Below are 16,800 nucleotides of genomic sequence, written 5' to 3'. Positions count from 1 at the left end.
AACCACAGGAACCTGTAGTAAGAAACTGTCTCTGTGCATTTCTAAGTAATGTATCTGTCAAGGATGATTACATGCAATGTAATTCCCATTTTACATGAGTAGACCCTCTAGCAATCTGCCAAAACCAAATAATTGTGCAGATTCAACATTGTGTTTTCCTAATAACACAGACCTCATATATTTGCTTTGGGTTGTTTGTGAATAATTGATTGCAAATATTTAGTAATGTTTGTTCCTCCATCCACCTCTTAAGCTGCTGTCATAGACTTCCTGTCTTTTCTCTGTCAAGGAAAATTCAGCATGAGGCCTAAATTGGGAATGAGTTTTCCATGTGCAGCTATTTTACCTTTCATCCCCTGGATGTACAGTATTTTTCCTATAAGATGAAATGCCTGGCCTTTTAGATGGGACTATAGTCAGTTAGCACCAGATTAGTAGTAATTTGATTAACTGCAAAACCATCCGATTTTATTTGGATGAATCTGCCTCGTTTTTCATTCCCACATCTGCTCAACAGCTGCAGGCACACCGTTCCCATGGGCTTGGCCTAATTTGTAGAATTACAAGGGTTGTGCCTGGCAATAGAAAAGGTCTATTAGTGCTGCTCATGTTAAAAATTGTAAACTTGATGCCTTCCACATGCTTCTGTTTTATTTTCATTAGCTTGTACATGCTGGATCCATAATTAACCTTTCAGAGTCATTTCTCAGAGTGCATAATTCAGTTATTCAATAACCACTTCCAGTTGTTTTAATGTTTTTGAATGAATAATGGGAGTAGTGTGAGATTGATTCTTCCAAAAACATCAATGTCATTTGGTTAAATTGCCAGCCTTGTTCAGGCATTTCCATATTCAATGAACATTCAGTGGAGTATGTTCAGTGATGCACTGTAGCATCAGAGTCCAGTCCTCCCTTATCCCACTCATTAAATGCCTACACAGAGCCCTGTACGTTCATGGGCTCTGAACACTGAATATGGAGATTTTCCCTAACCAGGCAATTGTCCAGAGCTGTGGACTTTAGTTCTCAAACTCTTCAGCAATTGTCTTTGTTTATACCATTCAATCTCCCAGGGGCTCCTGCTGATTTATAATCATAATTCAACATTCAGAACATTGATGCAAGGTAATTAACCATTAAACAACTAAAACATTCACAGTACACATATGGTAATAGACAAATTAATAACATAAACCAATAATAATAATAATAATGCAATCGTAATGAATGATAACCAATGTTTCAAAATTACGTAATGCTCTCAGAAGAGCTCTGTCTTTACTAAAGTTTTGGCATATAGTAATAGATAGGGCAAGCCTGTTCCATAATCTCACATGGTCTGTACAGGCCCCTCAATTGCCCACTAACCCCCTTTTTTCCCCAATATTTCTATACATTTGTCTTTTCAACTCTAAGTGCAATCAGATCAACACACTGGCTGCTGTATTAGGCTGTATGCTCTTTGCTTAGTGTTATTAACACATGTTGACTGTTAACTTCCTGAGTTAACTTCCTGTTGTAGGTTGCAGACTGTGATTGGAGTAATGGAAGATTAAACAATTATTTCAATGCCTTATGTAAATAATCCTGTTTAATAACTTTTAGTGTCTAGTACTGATAGAATTGGGGCTGTGGGAGACTCCAGTTTGTTACAATGAATATGAAAGAATCACAAATCTGTTTCAGTCTGGGCAAAAGATTAGGCAATTTTAAGACTATTGATTAAGGTTCTGAGATTTTTTTTTCCCATTTGGAGGGAATGATAAAGACAGAGGGTCAATCTCAAAGATATTCATGCACAAAGAAGGCAGGCAGATTGTCATGTTATTGCATTTTTAAAATATTTTTGGTGAACAATGAGAAGAGGAAAAAGAAAGTATAAACAGGAATGAAAGTATAAAGGAAAGTATAAACAGGGATTATCAAACCATTTTTTACCTTGGTAAAAATTCTTAGGGTTTTTATGAAGTAAGAAAATAGACACAATAGAATTTGTATACAGTGGTACCTCGGGTTACGAATGCCTCTGTTAACAAACTTTTCGGGTTACAACCAGCTCCGGCCACAAAAATTTATCTCGGTTTGCGAACTCCGCCTCGGGGTACGAACAGGTAATACGCAGCCATTTTCCTGCCCCTGACACATGGTCCGCGGCCATTTTTCCGCCCCTGACACGTGGTCTGCGGCCATTTTTCCACCCCTGACACGTGGTCTGCGGCCATTTTCCACCCGACACATGGTCCGCGGCCATTTTCCGCCCCTGACACGTGGTCCGCGGCCATTTTTCCGCCCCTGACATGTGGTCCGCGGCCATTTTTCCGCCCCTGACAAGTGGTCCGCGGCCATTTTTCTGCCCCTGACACGTGGTCCACAGCCATTTTCCGCCCCTGACACGTGGTCGTAGGGAGGGGGATTCTCCCTCCAAGCAATAGCCGCCTCCCTGTCCTCCACGCCAGAATGGATTAACGGTAATTACATTGAACCTTATGGGGAAATTTGCTTCGGGTTGCGACCAATTCGGGGTGCGACCAGAGTCATGGAACGAATTAAGTTCGTAAACCGAGGTTCCACTGTACTTGGCCTTTCAAAAAAGCTTTTGAACAAGTTATTTCTGTCTCTGTCATCTTTGAACCTCTTTAAATGTTCTTAATGAAATTCAGCAAACATGGAAAAAAGGGGACAGATATTCTTTTTGACTGATAAGTAGTTAATGATCAGGAAAGAGGGAGTAGGAATAAGAGGATAACTTATAAATAGGAGAGTTGAACTGGTCTTTTTAAATTTGTTATAAATCATCTGGAATTAGAATGAGGTGGCTCAACTTGTTAGTGATACTAAAGAGTCAAATAAAAAGGGGATTGTAATGAGCATCAAAAGGATCTCCCCAGGCTGGGTGAATGGGCTGCTTCCTCATCATGGCAAGGTTAGTTCAATACAAGTAAATGCAAAGTGATGTATTTAAAAATCCAACCTTCCAAGCAAGTAGGGACTGACCTGGAAAGAGATCTTGGAGTCATGGTGAATAATTCAAAGAAATATCAGCAACACAATGTGTGGCTGCTATTTAAAAAAAGAACAAATCCTATGTGTTTGGAATCATTAGGAAGAGTACTGAAAAACAGCCAATATTTCAATGTTTTTATATAAACTACAGGAAGATTATATAGTGGGATTGCAGTTGTCAACACATGTGAAAAATTATGCCATAGAACTGTGAAAGAGGGGAGAGAGAGAGAGAGAGAGAGAGAGAGAATAAGGACAATCAATTTAAATATTGTTATAAGGTATCACTATTCATTAGAACATATTTGTCCTCTCAACCTTCAGGGGTATTTTCTGAGTCTGCCATATAAACATGAGGGAAATCCATCTATAGACAATATGAGGTAGTTCCTATAAGTCAAAAGTAACTTTCCAACCTCAACACATTGTTTAGTGTTATGGAGCAGGCACTAAAAATAGGAGAGCATTCCAAATATGCTTGAGCCTAGATGTTTGCAAAAATGAAAACTAGGCCAAGCTGGGTAATATTTATGGACCAAAGGTGGTCAAGGCACACGTCTGCTCATACCTCCCTTTCTCCTACTCACTTAGAAAAGAAACATATAGGCCAGCTCCAAGTGTTCTGAGCAGGCTCATTGGAAAAAAGGAGAAAATCTATGTTCTTATTAACCTGCTTCAGATTGTAAAAAGGCAGCAGTCTTCTTCCTAAGTTCCCAGAGGGCACTCATTAGCTGTGCAAAGGACACTTCTGTGCTGGAAGAATTTTCTAGGCAGCCTGTTGTTCAGCTGCATAGAGTGCTTAAGGGGGGCCATATGCAGTTCAGGGGCTACAGGTTGCCATCCTTGCCCATCCTTATCTGGACTATGGATAAGGTTTCACTGCTGGGCTGAGCAATGAAGAAGGGGAAAGAAGATCTCAAGCATGGCTTGGAATAAGAATGTCAGTTTTTACAGGATAGACAGGCTCTACTTGTATCAAAATGGGACCAAACTGCTGACGCTTAAAATTAAAAAGATGGCAGATCAGCTGTTAAACTGAGGGTGATGGGAAAACCAACAGGAGCTGAGGAGCATCCAGTTCAGAAACAATAATTGTGGAGGGATGGATTTGAAAAGAATGATGACTGTTCTAAAAGAGAAGTGATAGAAATAGGAGAAGATAATGAAGTCAGATGTGGTGACTATTTAACAAGGCCAAATGAAACAAAGAAATATGACACAAACCAACAGAATCAAAAGAATCCAGTGAAAGATGTTGTGTACCAGTGTTTGTACTGTATATGAATGATACAAGCCTGCAGGCCAAAATGGGTGAATTGGAATGCCTGGTTTTAGAAGAGAATATAGATATAGTGGGTGTAACTGAAGCCTGATAGACTAGAGAAAATCAGTGGGACATGGTTATTCCTGGTTACAACTCTATAGGAAAGGCAGAGATGGATATAGTAGAGGAGATGTTGCTTTGTATGTAAAAGAGACCATTGAATCAAATTATCTTGACATCCCCAAAAGGGCAGATCATTCAATGGTATCACTCTGGATGGAAATGTCAGGCCATAAAAGTAGGTTATCACTGGGGGGGTACTATTGTCCCCATAAGCAAGATGCTCAAAGAGATCTGGAAGTGGAGCAGGAAATCAGAGACGCATCCCAAAAAGGAAAACTGGTAATTATGGGAGATGATTATGGGTGAAAGTAGGTTCAAATTATGATAGGTAAAATTCTTAGATACTACAAATGACTGTCGCTGGAGCAGTTGGTTGTGGAACTGACCCGGGGGGGGGGCAAGACTAAACCTACTCTTAAGTAGTGCTCAGGACTTGGTGAGAGAACTTTATTTATTTATTAAATATGTGCAATCAAATCAACTGGGAATAGTGACCTTAATGCAATAAAATTCAACATTCAAAGGAATGATAATCTACATAGCAAGTCCCACACAGTCATATTTGATTTCAGAAAATGGAACTTCTCAAAACCAAGAAGGCTGGTGAAAAGGAAACTCAACTAGTAGATTCCCCCAGGGTTCTGTCCTAGGACCAGTGCTTTTTAACATATTTAAAAATTATCTGGAATTGGGTATGACTAAAGGAATAGCCAGATTCCATGACACTAAATTTTCAGAGTGGTAATAACAATAAGGGACTGCAAAGAGCTCCAAAGGGATTTATTATTGTTATTGTTATTACTATTATTTCAAATTTATTATAGCCATCCAACTCCAACAGACTCTGGGTGGTTTACAAAACCAAAAAGCAGAAAAATAAATAAATAAATAAATAGGGGAGTGGGCATCAAAATGGCAGATGTCGTTCAATGTGAGCAAGTGTAAAGTGATGGAGGTTGGTGCCAAAAATCTTAACTACTCATACAAACTAATGGGATCAGAGCTAGCAGTGCCTAATACAGAAAGAGATCTTGCACTCACGATAAACAGCTCAAGAAAGGTGTCAACACAGTGTGCATCTGCTGCAAAAAAGGCCCACTGCATGTTAGGGATAATAAGAAATGGTACTGAACATAGAGATGCCAATATCATAATGCTTTTGAATCAGTGGTGCAACCACATCTGGAATATTGTGTACAGTTCTGGTCACTGCACCTCACAAAGGATATAGTGGAACCACAGAAGGTTCTGAGGAGAGCAACTAATATGATCAAGGGTTGGAGCAGCTTCCCTATGAGGAAAGGTTGCAATATTTTGTGGCTTTTAGTCTAGAAAGAAGGCAAATGAGAGGGGACGTGATTGAAATGTAGAAAATTATGCATGGTATGGATAAAGTGGATAAGGAGAAGCTATTTTCCTGTTCCCAAAATAGTGGAACCCGAAGTCACCCACTGAAATTGAATCTTCAGATTCAAGACCAGACAAAAATAAATATTTTTTTTACACAATGTGTAACTGAACTTTGGAATTCACTACCATGAGATGTGGCACTGGCTACCAGCTTGGCTGGCTTCAGAAAATGGTTGGACCAATTCATGGAAGTCATGGAGATCAATGGTCATTAGTTTGATGGCACTGTGTCTCCCTCTGAAGGCCATCTGCTGGGAGACTAGTGGGCTTCCTTGTGCAGTGGCTTGGCTACTGTGAGAACAGACTGCTGGACTAGGTGAGCCAGGGGTCTGATCCAGCAAGGCACTGCTTATATTCATATGCTGTTTATGGCAAATGATGGAAAGAGGAAAAGCGTATAAGTCATGACAGAGGCAGAATGCATCAGAAATACAGTGGTACCTCGGTTCACGAACTTAATTCGTTCCACGATTCTGGTTGTGAACCGAATTGGTCGCAAACCGAATCAAATTTCCCCATAAGGTTCATTGTAAATAAGGTTAATCCATTCTGACCCCTACGAACGTGATCGTGAACCAAATTGGTCGCCAACCAAATCAAATTTTCCCATAAGGTTCAGTGTAAATAAGGTTAATCCGTTCTGAACCATATGTATTTATTTTTTTTAACCACAAAAATATGAAACAAAGTACAGGCGATCTCACCTAGAGGAAGCCACGACCACGTGTCAGAGCAGGAAAGATGGCCGCGGGTCGTGTTTGTCACCTGATGCGGAGTTCGCGAATGGAAGCAAACTTTTGCGAACGCTGCTGTTTGCAAACCGAATTGTTCGTGAACAGAAGCGTTCGTGAACCGAGGTATTACTGTACTTGTCACTCTTTTGGGATCTTGGATTTTATTCTTTTCCAGTAATCTTCATTTTGCATATTAGGGTGTGTTTTAGGATGACAACCTTGAGCATGTTTGCATAGTGGTTCTCATTTTAGGACACAGAGGCCTTCTTTGGCTTTCTTCTCCACTACAACCTTAATTTTTATTTCAGGCAAAGAACTGAAAGGCCTCCATCTGAAATGCATTACTGGAGCTAGTTCACTTCTCAAATACAATGTCAGTGCCAAACACTTATTATAATGACTTCAAACAAAAAACAGATGCAGCCTTCTAGTCCAGGGAAGATGTGGGGGCAGCCGCTGCACTAGAAGGCTGTGTAAGGAGGCAGCAGTGGGTGCCAGCTGCAAATATGCATTAGACCTGCCTCAATCAACGCATAACCTGGCATTAGGCAGGAAGAGAAAGATTCACCTGAGTAAGAAGCAGGATAGTCTTGTCAGCCAGGCATAACTCCAGAATATGAAAGAACTATGCTAGAATATCAAAGGTTACATAGGGAGTACAGCAGAATGGGGAGTAAGCAAGAGGGGATAGCAATGGAGGAAGCCAGGTGAAGAGGCAGCGCCAGAGACAACCATGCCTTGGGCCCATAGGAGGGCTGCCTTCAGCCTGGGCCCCGCCAAAATCTGCTACTTCATCCTCAGATAAGCAGCTCAGTAAATTAAGAAACGTTTTTACTGACACCCATGTTTTAGCATAGGGATACTGTGTGTTGTGCACAAAGAACATCTCAGGGGTCAGGGCTGAGCTGCTACGCTTACCGAGCAGCTAAGAGTTATAGTTCCGTCCTTCCTTCCTCCCTTCCTTCCATGGCACTACTCCCCTCTGCTTCATTTTGCAATTTTTCTCCACGCGCACTGACATCAGTGGAAGGTTTTCCTTTCTTATGGCTTGAAAGGGCGAGAGAAAGAAGGTTTAAATCTCATCTACCCACATCCAGTGGCTCTCTTCCAGGTCAAGATCCTGGGCTCATACAGAAAAATATTCCTTTAAATACTGAGTTTGATTCAAAGATGCAACATTTCTTCAGCAGAACCCTATGAATGGAGAGCCTTGGATAAATTGTCCCCTATGTTTTAAAACAAGATCTGTCCATCCCATTTCTACTCCTTCTTGGTAGCAAAAACAAAATAACAGGGTTATTATTCTTTCCAAACCAATGGAATGTTACAAAGAAATTGTGCAAAGGGGTGTGAATCTCCACTGATCAGCAGGATAACTCTCGGAAAACAGAGCAAAATGGTAACACATTTGGTGTGAAGATAAATATTGAGTTAAAAATGAATGGGATCAGGCTAGGGGATTCAGAGAACGAAATTTTAAAAAATCCTACTGTATTCCTATGGCAAAGGCAATTGATCAGTGGCTCAGAATGGTGCCAGATCTTGTGTCCCTTCGCTCTTAGGTCATGAGATCCAGGATGGAGCTGCTTTTGAGGGGTTGGAAAAACTTCCAGAAGCCATTCTTTGCATGCTTTTCCTAACTTGTTTCTCCCCCAGCAGTGGGATTCCCTGGAACTTGCGGTTTTCATCGTTCTGATGGAAGCAGCACCACAGTGCAAGCTACAGCTCCCTGGGGTGGCCTATGATGGTACAACTCATATAGAAAAGGAGCAGGACGTGCACTTTGTCAGTCTGACTCCCCCAACCCTGTGGATGCTGCTTCCTCCCAGAAAGATTCTTTGCCTTTCTCCTGCTTGCCAAAAACCCATTGACTCTCAGACTATTGGAATTAATTTCTAATCATTTCAGAGGAAACTCCATGCCAGCTCAGAGAGGCACAAAATCTTTCTTAAGTAGCCTAGTTTCACCAAGTATTTTGGTGAACTTGTCTAGTTTAAAGACCTCTCCTCAGTTATACTGAACGTTGAACATAACAACTTAGAACCATTTAAAATTCTTAACACCCTAATGATTTAATCAACGTAGAAGAAGCCGTCATCCATTTTTATAACAGAAAAGGGGATTTGTATCTGTAGTGTATATAGCTGGCAAATAGGCTCGTTTACTATAATTGATTGTAATATTCACTTCCAAGTCAGTAACTTAACTGAAGAATAGAAAATGAATCCTGGCATTGGCTACTTATATTTCATTCTTTTTTGGTACTTATGGGTTTCAACAAGCAGTTTAACATTTCATAATTGTCTTTGATTGGTATGATGACTGTTTCACTTTCCTTTGGCTCAGTGTATCTAGGCAAAGCTGCATTGATTTCTCTCTTATGATCTCAGATATCTATTTGTGCAAATAAACTGATCTGGATAAAATCCACCAATAGCAAAAATGGCTGAACATAATGCATAGCATCACAACATGTATCAAAAGGTTCATTAAGAAAACTGTATTGGAATGCCCTTTTCTTACAAACGTCCAACCTGCCACTCATTATTTTTCAGTTCTTAATTAATTGTCTATCTCTGTCCATCTGTCTATCCCTGCTAATTCAATCGGCTGGATTACTGTTTATCTACAGATTTTTTTAAAAAAACAAAAAGCACTGGAATGATAAATGAGTTTTTAATAGCTTGCAAGCCAGTCTCTTAGAATGTGATGTCATCTTTGTTTAACCAAATTGATATATGTGTAAAAAATGAATGTGAAGTACTGAGATCAGGCCCAAACCAGTCATAAGAAGTATGGAAAATTTTAATTCATTCTGGTTTAGACAGCAGTCAGAAAAAATAGCAGAACTGTGAGGAACTTCAAAAATTTGGGAGTGTGTGAGAATGTGTATGTATCTAATACTTTCTTTGATCTATGCTGTTTTACTTCTTCCATTCCAGCTGTTAACTACACAATGTGAAACAAGTGTCAACACAATCCATAGTTTTGAATATATTAGGATGCAAATATGCAAAAAAAAATTAAAAATCCACTCATGTTAAAAATGCAATTTAGTAGCAAGTGCTGGCAACTTGTGGGGACTGCACCAAGATTTCTTATCTTCTCCTTCTCCTTCTCCTTCTCCTTCTCCTTCTCCTTCTCCTTCTCCTTCTTCTCCTTCTCCTTCTCCTTCTCCTTCTCCTTCTCCTTCTCCTTCTCCTTCTCCTTCTCCTTCTCCTTCTCCTTCTCCTTCCTTCCTTCCTTCCTTCCTTCCTTCCTTCCTTCCTTCCTTCCTTCCTTCCTTCCTTCCTTCCTTCTTTTTTTCTAAAAAAAGGCTTGTTATTTTACTTGTAGTGAGATTTGGGGAAGAGTCTGAAATACCTTTACTTCCTTTCAAATCTATAAATCTGAAGAGATAAGCAGACACCTAAGTTTACTAGTTTTAAGATCTGACAAGTCAGCAATGGGGAGCAGTGATGGTGGCCCATGGAGGTGGTTGATAGCCATAATTACTATGGCCACAGGTTGCAATAGGAGCTGGAATGTCTGCTAATGATGGCGATGAAGTGTGTTGGGGTAGCAAAAATTAGGGGGTAGATAGGAACTGAAAAAGAAAACAGTGATATGACTTCATTTTCTGTAGGAAAATCTGTGTCAGGAGAAAAACAACTGATGTAGAATATATTTGGAGTGTTAATCATATGGATGCCTCATCAGCTTGTATATGTAAGGGTCAACATTTTTTTAAACAATTTATATGTCCACCCATCTCACAGCAGTGACTCTATTGATGCTGCTGTTATTATTTAAATTACAATATAGAAATACTACATCAGTGTCTAGTTTCCTGACAGTGTCTAGAAGCTGGAAGTATGCACATATTAGTATTTCTAGGTTATTGTAGGCCTCCTTGTGAGAAGTATATCCCCAAGGCAATATATAGCTATATTTAATTAAAATAACAATAACGTATTCTTTCTTTCTCTTTCTGCCAGTTTTCCCAATGTTTGGTTGCATCCCCCCTCCCCCTAGTTGTTGGGCTGATTACACCTTCAAAACAAGGGGTCTGAGCTCAGGATCAGCTTGGAGACAAAGGGTACACGGAGAGAAGCTGATCTGAAAGATCTGGACCACCCTACTGCCTAAACCAGAATGCTAGAAGAGATGGGACATTTTATTTATTTGTTTGTTCAATTTACATGGCTGCCTATCTCAACAAATGACTCTGGGTGGCAAACAGAATTAAAATAAAAACAGTTACAAACATTACAAAAATTAAAATACAAAGCAGCCAAGAAACATCAAACTCAAATCACTAATAAAACCAAGAACGGGTCCCTGCACCCACTCAGGACCCCATCTTCTAGGAGTCATTTGACTGTACCACTGACAGAATGTTAGATAAAGCATGTCAGATTGTATCTACAGCAAAAATGTGTTGGGATGGGAAAACACTACTGTAATTCATTGCTGGTCCCACCTGTTAGTATCCTAACATTCAACAGTTAAGGGTGACTCAAGGCTGCCTCATATATGGTGTGGGGATGAGATGAAGGTAAAATCACAAGGACAAAACAGAAAGAAGAGCTTGTTGGGTCATATTAATATTGTAATTAGATACAAATAAAGAAAGCCTCGTCAAGCGGGATGGTGAAAGCAATAATTTTAATAAAGGGTTGATTCTTAAGTGGTTGAAAAATCACTTTGAACTGCACACATAAAATGATCCTGTCTAAAATATGTCACTTTCCACTTAGGATTTTTGCATCAGTTCAGAATCAGCTCTACATCTGTATCTGGGAACAATTAATTGCTGGCTCAGCTGTGGTGTATCAAAAGCAGGATTCCCCTTAATGATTTATAATGTCTTCTAGAATCATTCAGCCATCATTATGTTAATGAAACAGTGATGAGAACAGCTTTTATATAACCTCAGCAAGGCACTGGTGATGCTAGAAGATGCTTTTAGCCTCTAGTAATGGGGTAATGGCCTGAAATTACAGAAGAGATTATTCTTTTTCCCATTGGCTGGAATTCTTGTCCTCTCCCAGATCTCCTTCTCCTGCACAAATCCAGCTGCCACAGTGTTGTTCCTACTATTTCCATGTCTGCAGAAGTGAAAATGATTATACATTAGTTTCAGACTGTTTTTAAGGAACCGGGAAATGGAAACACTGATGGTGAAGAAATGTCATATGAATTTGACAGATCAGTTAGACCAATGTTTTTCCTTCAAGGCAGTACAAATTAATTGATTAAATAGAATTCCAATAATTATTTCAATATTAGGTTTTCAGAGAATGGGGCTACCATTTGGCTGTAGTAAAACAAAAATAAAATAAGAGACTGGTAAATAGCCTTTAAAGTGGCACAAGAGTGTTGGGATATAGTTCCCTAATGTTTTGGATATCCCAACATTTTCCTTTTAATTTATTGAGCAATTAACTTCCATGAACAAAAAGTAAAACATTACATGGACATCAGATGTCCTTTGAAGAGGCTCAAATGGAGATTTTCTCACTGGGTCTTTCATAGACTTATGTTTTGGTTCCCTCCCTCCCTCTCCCTCTCCCTCTCCCTCTGCATTGGTTGTGATTCCTAGCAAGTCCCTGCAGTTTTCTTGGCCACATTTTTGGAAATGGTTTGCCATTGCTGCCTTCTTCCTAGGACTAAGAGAGAGCAACTGGCCCAAAGTCACTCAACTTGCTTTATGCCTAAGAAAGGATTACAACTCACAGCAATGATTCACAAAGAAAGCATAATGCTTTCAGAAATGACTTAGAACTATGAGATGACATTATTTTATTTATTTATATTTCAAATTTGAACACTGCCCATCTCATGAGGAAGTGATTCTGGGTGGGCACTGATGTGTTACTCAGAACAACACATTTATTCTGGTCGCATTTATGCTATTGAGAATCAGAACTAAAACATGGAACAGGTAAGCCTTCAGAAAGTTGTATTTTCTCCCCAGTGTATACAGGATAACATGCAGAATATGAGATGTTATATGCTCAGTGTAAACATGATTTTCAGAGTTAAAAGTAGCATTTAGATCTTGGAAGCCCTAGAATGGCTTATGAATTAGGCCAAAGGCAGTCAGGAAAAAAACATGGAAAGCCTCTGGGTTTCTGAAGCAGGGATAGAAAGATAAGTCAGTTTAATTTATGCTCAGCCAAGTGTGGAAATCATGTATTTTAAATTTGGTTTTCACCCTGTTTCATTTCTGGACCTGGGAGAAGTCAGGCCTCAGGAAGTACTGAAAGTATTCTGTAAATCAGATTGCAATCAAGATTCCAGATATTAACTGGCAGTCCTTGCTGGGAACTCTGCAGCATGTTTTAACAGGTAGTCATTAAACAACCTCAGTCATTTATAGGACTTCTTTCTAAAGCCTTTACATTTCCAAGGATTGATCCCCAAATATATATTTTACAAGCCTATGTGTCCACATTCAATTGCACAAACAAAATGTCCTGTGACCAAAATGTTAAGTAAACATTGAATTGTGCTAATTCAAAGTAAAAGTGTAATTTTAATTTAGAAATGTCTTATTTAAAACAGAGCTTAAGGCAGTGCCAGTTCAGATATTCTGAACTCCTCAGTACAGAGCAAGCCTATAGAAAAAGTAGGCAACATTTGCTACTCAGCAGCCACATTCACAGACTCCATTCCCAGCACCACGGTGGGCTCGGTGACAAAAAAATTCATTCATTCGAAATGGACCACTGAACTGGCATTTGGCAAAATGATCACAGCAAGTTACACAGCATTATTTCTTCTGTGGAGGAGAATATATGCACAAGTAAATTTGTTTAGAACTAAGATACAAGCTGGTTTTGAAGACCAAGCTTAAATTCAGACTGTGTCTATCTTGTGCCAAATATATATCAAGGCTGCACACAGGGTATGGTCTAAACTGATGTACATCAATAAAGTATATGTTGGTGCTGATGTTTGACATAAGAGTGCTTGCACTATGTCTGGAGAGAGCTGGCATCTGCCTGTACTGCTCCATTCTTGGTTGATGAACTATAACTAATCGACACCATGACCATTCTTCTTTGGTGGCCTCAAAGCAATCAGTAATATGATCCTTGGGTGGAGAATTTCTTTGCCTGAGTTTATGCCTCCACATTTTCATTGTTTTTGCAAAGTTTAGGGATTTAATTTTATGTAATACTTGATGGCACGGTGTAAGTTCTATGGAAAATAAACATAATTAGACCCAATGTTATTTCTTCACTACAGCCCACCCTTGGATAAATTTAAACATCACTGTAAGCAATTACAAATGTTGGAATCCACTGTGTGGGGGGAAAAGGGGGTGAACCCAACCTAGTAAAAAATTTGTTCCCAGTGAAAGTTTCTTAATGATCTTTTGGAAACTGCCCTTTGGGTTGAAAACAAACTTTAAAAAAAAAATTGAGTTTGCATGACAGGATTGATTGAGTCTGATTTTTGTTATTACATGCAGCATTTCTGCACTCACTGGATGCCATGTACTTCAGAACAAAATAAATCCAATTACAGTCCCATTCATAAGGTCAGCCTCATCAGAAAAAGAGCCTGAACAAGTAGTGGGACATGTTTTACTGATTCCCAGAGTAACTACATGTACAATTAGCTGAAACAAATGTGTGATTTTTCTTTCCTTCGGGCAAAATGTGTTAAAAGCACCATGTTATTTTCCTCCTTCCTCACAGAGCATTCTCTTTATTCAACACATTGGTATCCCCACATTTTTCTCATAGGTACGGAGATCTGTGCATTTTGTTTTCTCTACTCCATTTTCCTCTCTGCAAAGTAAATTACAGAAAGAGGTACCAATGGGCCCAAAATCACTTAATGAAGGCTTAAATCAAGATCTGAAATTCTTATCTCTGCGGAAACAAATCATCAGAATATACTTCAAGGTGTATAAATCTTTGAGCCAACTGATGTTGAAGTAAAGGAGCTAAAAACAGAACACGTGTAGCCTTCGTATACCCTTTTGTGAGGACTCAAATGGCAAATCTGAGGACTCAAACCCACACTACACCTTAGCTGGGCTAGGACAACGGACTTGGATCAAAAGTGGTTGGCTGGTGTAGGGTTCAAGGGATTATGCAAACCTGGGCAACTGGGCTCATTCCATAAACCCTAACTGTGGATTATCATGCTGTATGCTAATGCTTGGAGTGTGTAATAAGAAAAGCATTTGAGTTAAAGGGATCTACTCTGGTGGCCATTTGGCGTTTAAACAGTATGCAGAAAGCATTCTGCGGAAGACATTTTAAATCTAGCCCACCCAACACATCTTGATCAGATCTTTGTTAGGGGAAACAATTATATAATGGTAAAATTATTACAAAACACCACTAATATTTTTCCATTGGCTTAAATTGAAAAAATCCAGCCGAGTACAAACTGATCCAAGAACTAATTCATATGACAAAACTGAGAATAATTAAACAAATACATACTGGACCGATCAGCACATAACACCTCATTTATTTTTGGCTTTGCATGATATCCCAATCCATCCATTACAATTTAACTTAATTCGGGTCACTCTGCTTTGACAACAAACCATGCTTAAAAAAAACCCAGTTAGAGTGGATTCACACCCTAAGAAATTCACAAACTGGATGTCTTCCCTCTACAACTTTTGGCTATATCCACACAGTTGATGGAGAATGATACTGTGGGTGTGAGGCCAAGTCCACTTCAACTGAACGTAGCTATTAAGACTCCAGAATGCTATTTTCCCATACAGATCACCTTCTGGCCCAACCCTTACTTATAAATGAGCTAGCAAAGAGTTAAAAATTAGTCTTTAAGAAAAGGGTTTGTGATACCTGATTAGTTTATTTTTCCAGCTGAGGATTTTTCCCTCCTGTGACGCCAACTTGGCGGGGCAGAGCTCCATTGGCAGAAAGTTCATTTACAGTGGCATGCTAGCAGCTGTGCGCTCAGCTCTATTTTGCTTACCTTGTGATTGATGACTTCAATGAGGGATGTGAAGATTGACTTAACAGCTTTAGTTAAAAACACATGGAATTGTCTCTCCATTTGTTCTTTTATCAGGGAACCCCATCTTGCTGTCATGCCTTCAGGAGAAACAGTCATGTTTAGTTTATCCTACCTGGGCAAGGCTCAGTTTCTTCTTTGGCTTTTCTGATCAAGGAGCTGTCTTAAATATTCCTTTCATGTTCAATAGGAGAAAAGCCTTACAGAGGGAAAACAGTATTAAGCATCTCCTTTGTGAGAAATAGCTGCCACTAAGTAATTACAGGTCAGTCATCAGCAAAGCTGGACCACATACAACCGGAAACAGGCAGAGGAGAAAGTCTGGACTTCAGTCTTCATTTAAGCTTTTGTCAGTACTACTTTATCAGTCCAAAGTGGACAGATTGGAATTGAAATGATATTTTAAATGATAAGTCAGAACTGATAACAACAAGAGAACAACACTCAAAACTGTAGAATATAATTAAAAGCAACAGTATCTGGTTCTCCCTGAAGCATGACTGCAGAGAAGACAGGCAGCTTCAGTCAAAGCATCTAGGATTACTCCAATCTATGCATGAAATTTCCCTGTTTTAAATATGCATCCCTGAGTAATTCATTCTGCTGTTAGCTATTGAGGAAGAAACTAGCCCTCCAGCAAGTTCAACCTAAAAGAAGCCTCAGGGAGGAAATGCATCCTTTTGGCACCTCAGCTTTCATCAACATTATCCCCTACTTTTCATTGGCTTTAAACAAACAAACAAAAAATACATTAGGAAACCCATCTTCATCATAGGGTCTTCTCAGTCCCCTAATAAATCAAACAGCATGGGAGGAACTATGTCAGCATATTTCTTTGGTAAGAACCAATTGTATTATGTTTACTCTGAAGGATATATGAGTACAGTACCCCACGGAGAGATTTTACCTGTTCTAGGCATTCTGGCTCCACATACAGAAAAATATGCTACAATTTTAAACTATTTTAAAAGTTTTCCATTTTAAAAACATACAGCTGATTAAGAGGCTGGCATGCTATTGGCCTCAGTGTTGCTCCCATGGCATGGAAGAACAATGGCTGTTGCTGCAAGATCAAGGGAAATGTGGAAGGTTGGAAGCTCAGCTATGCATAAGCAGAACATGGGAATCTACTTTCTTTAATATATTTGTATCCTCCTTAGAGACCATTCCTTAGATGATAGGAGATTAATAGCTGTCAAGATGATAGGTTGGAGAGAACAGTATAATGAAATACTCAGGAGATCACTGCTGGCAAGATGACTGATTC

This window comes from Python bivittatus, unplaced genomic scaffold (genome assembly GCF_059951505.1).
Source record: "Python bivittatus isolate LINGU-HERP-01145 unplaced genomic scaffold, Pbiv_v1 ctg000480_np1212, whole genome shotgun sequence".
Classification (NCBI taxonomy): domain Eukaryota; kingdom Metazoa; phylum Chordata; class Lepidosauria; order Squamata; family Pythonidae; genus Python; species Python bivittatus.
The sequence above is the reverse complement of the archived record's forward strand: the minus strand, read 5'-3'. Positions refer to the sequence as shown.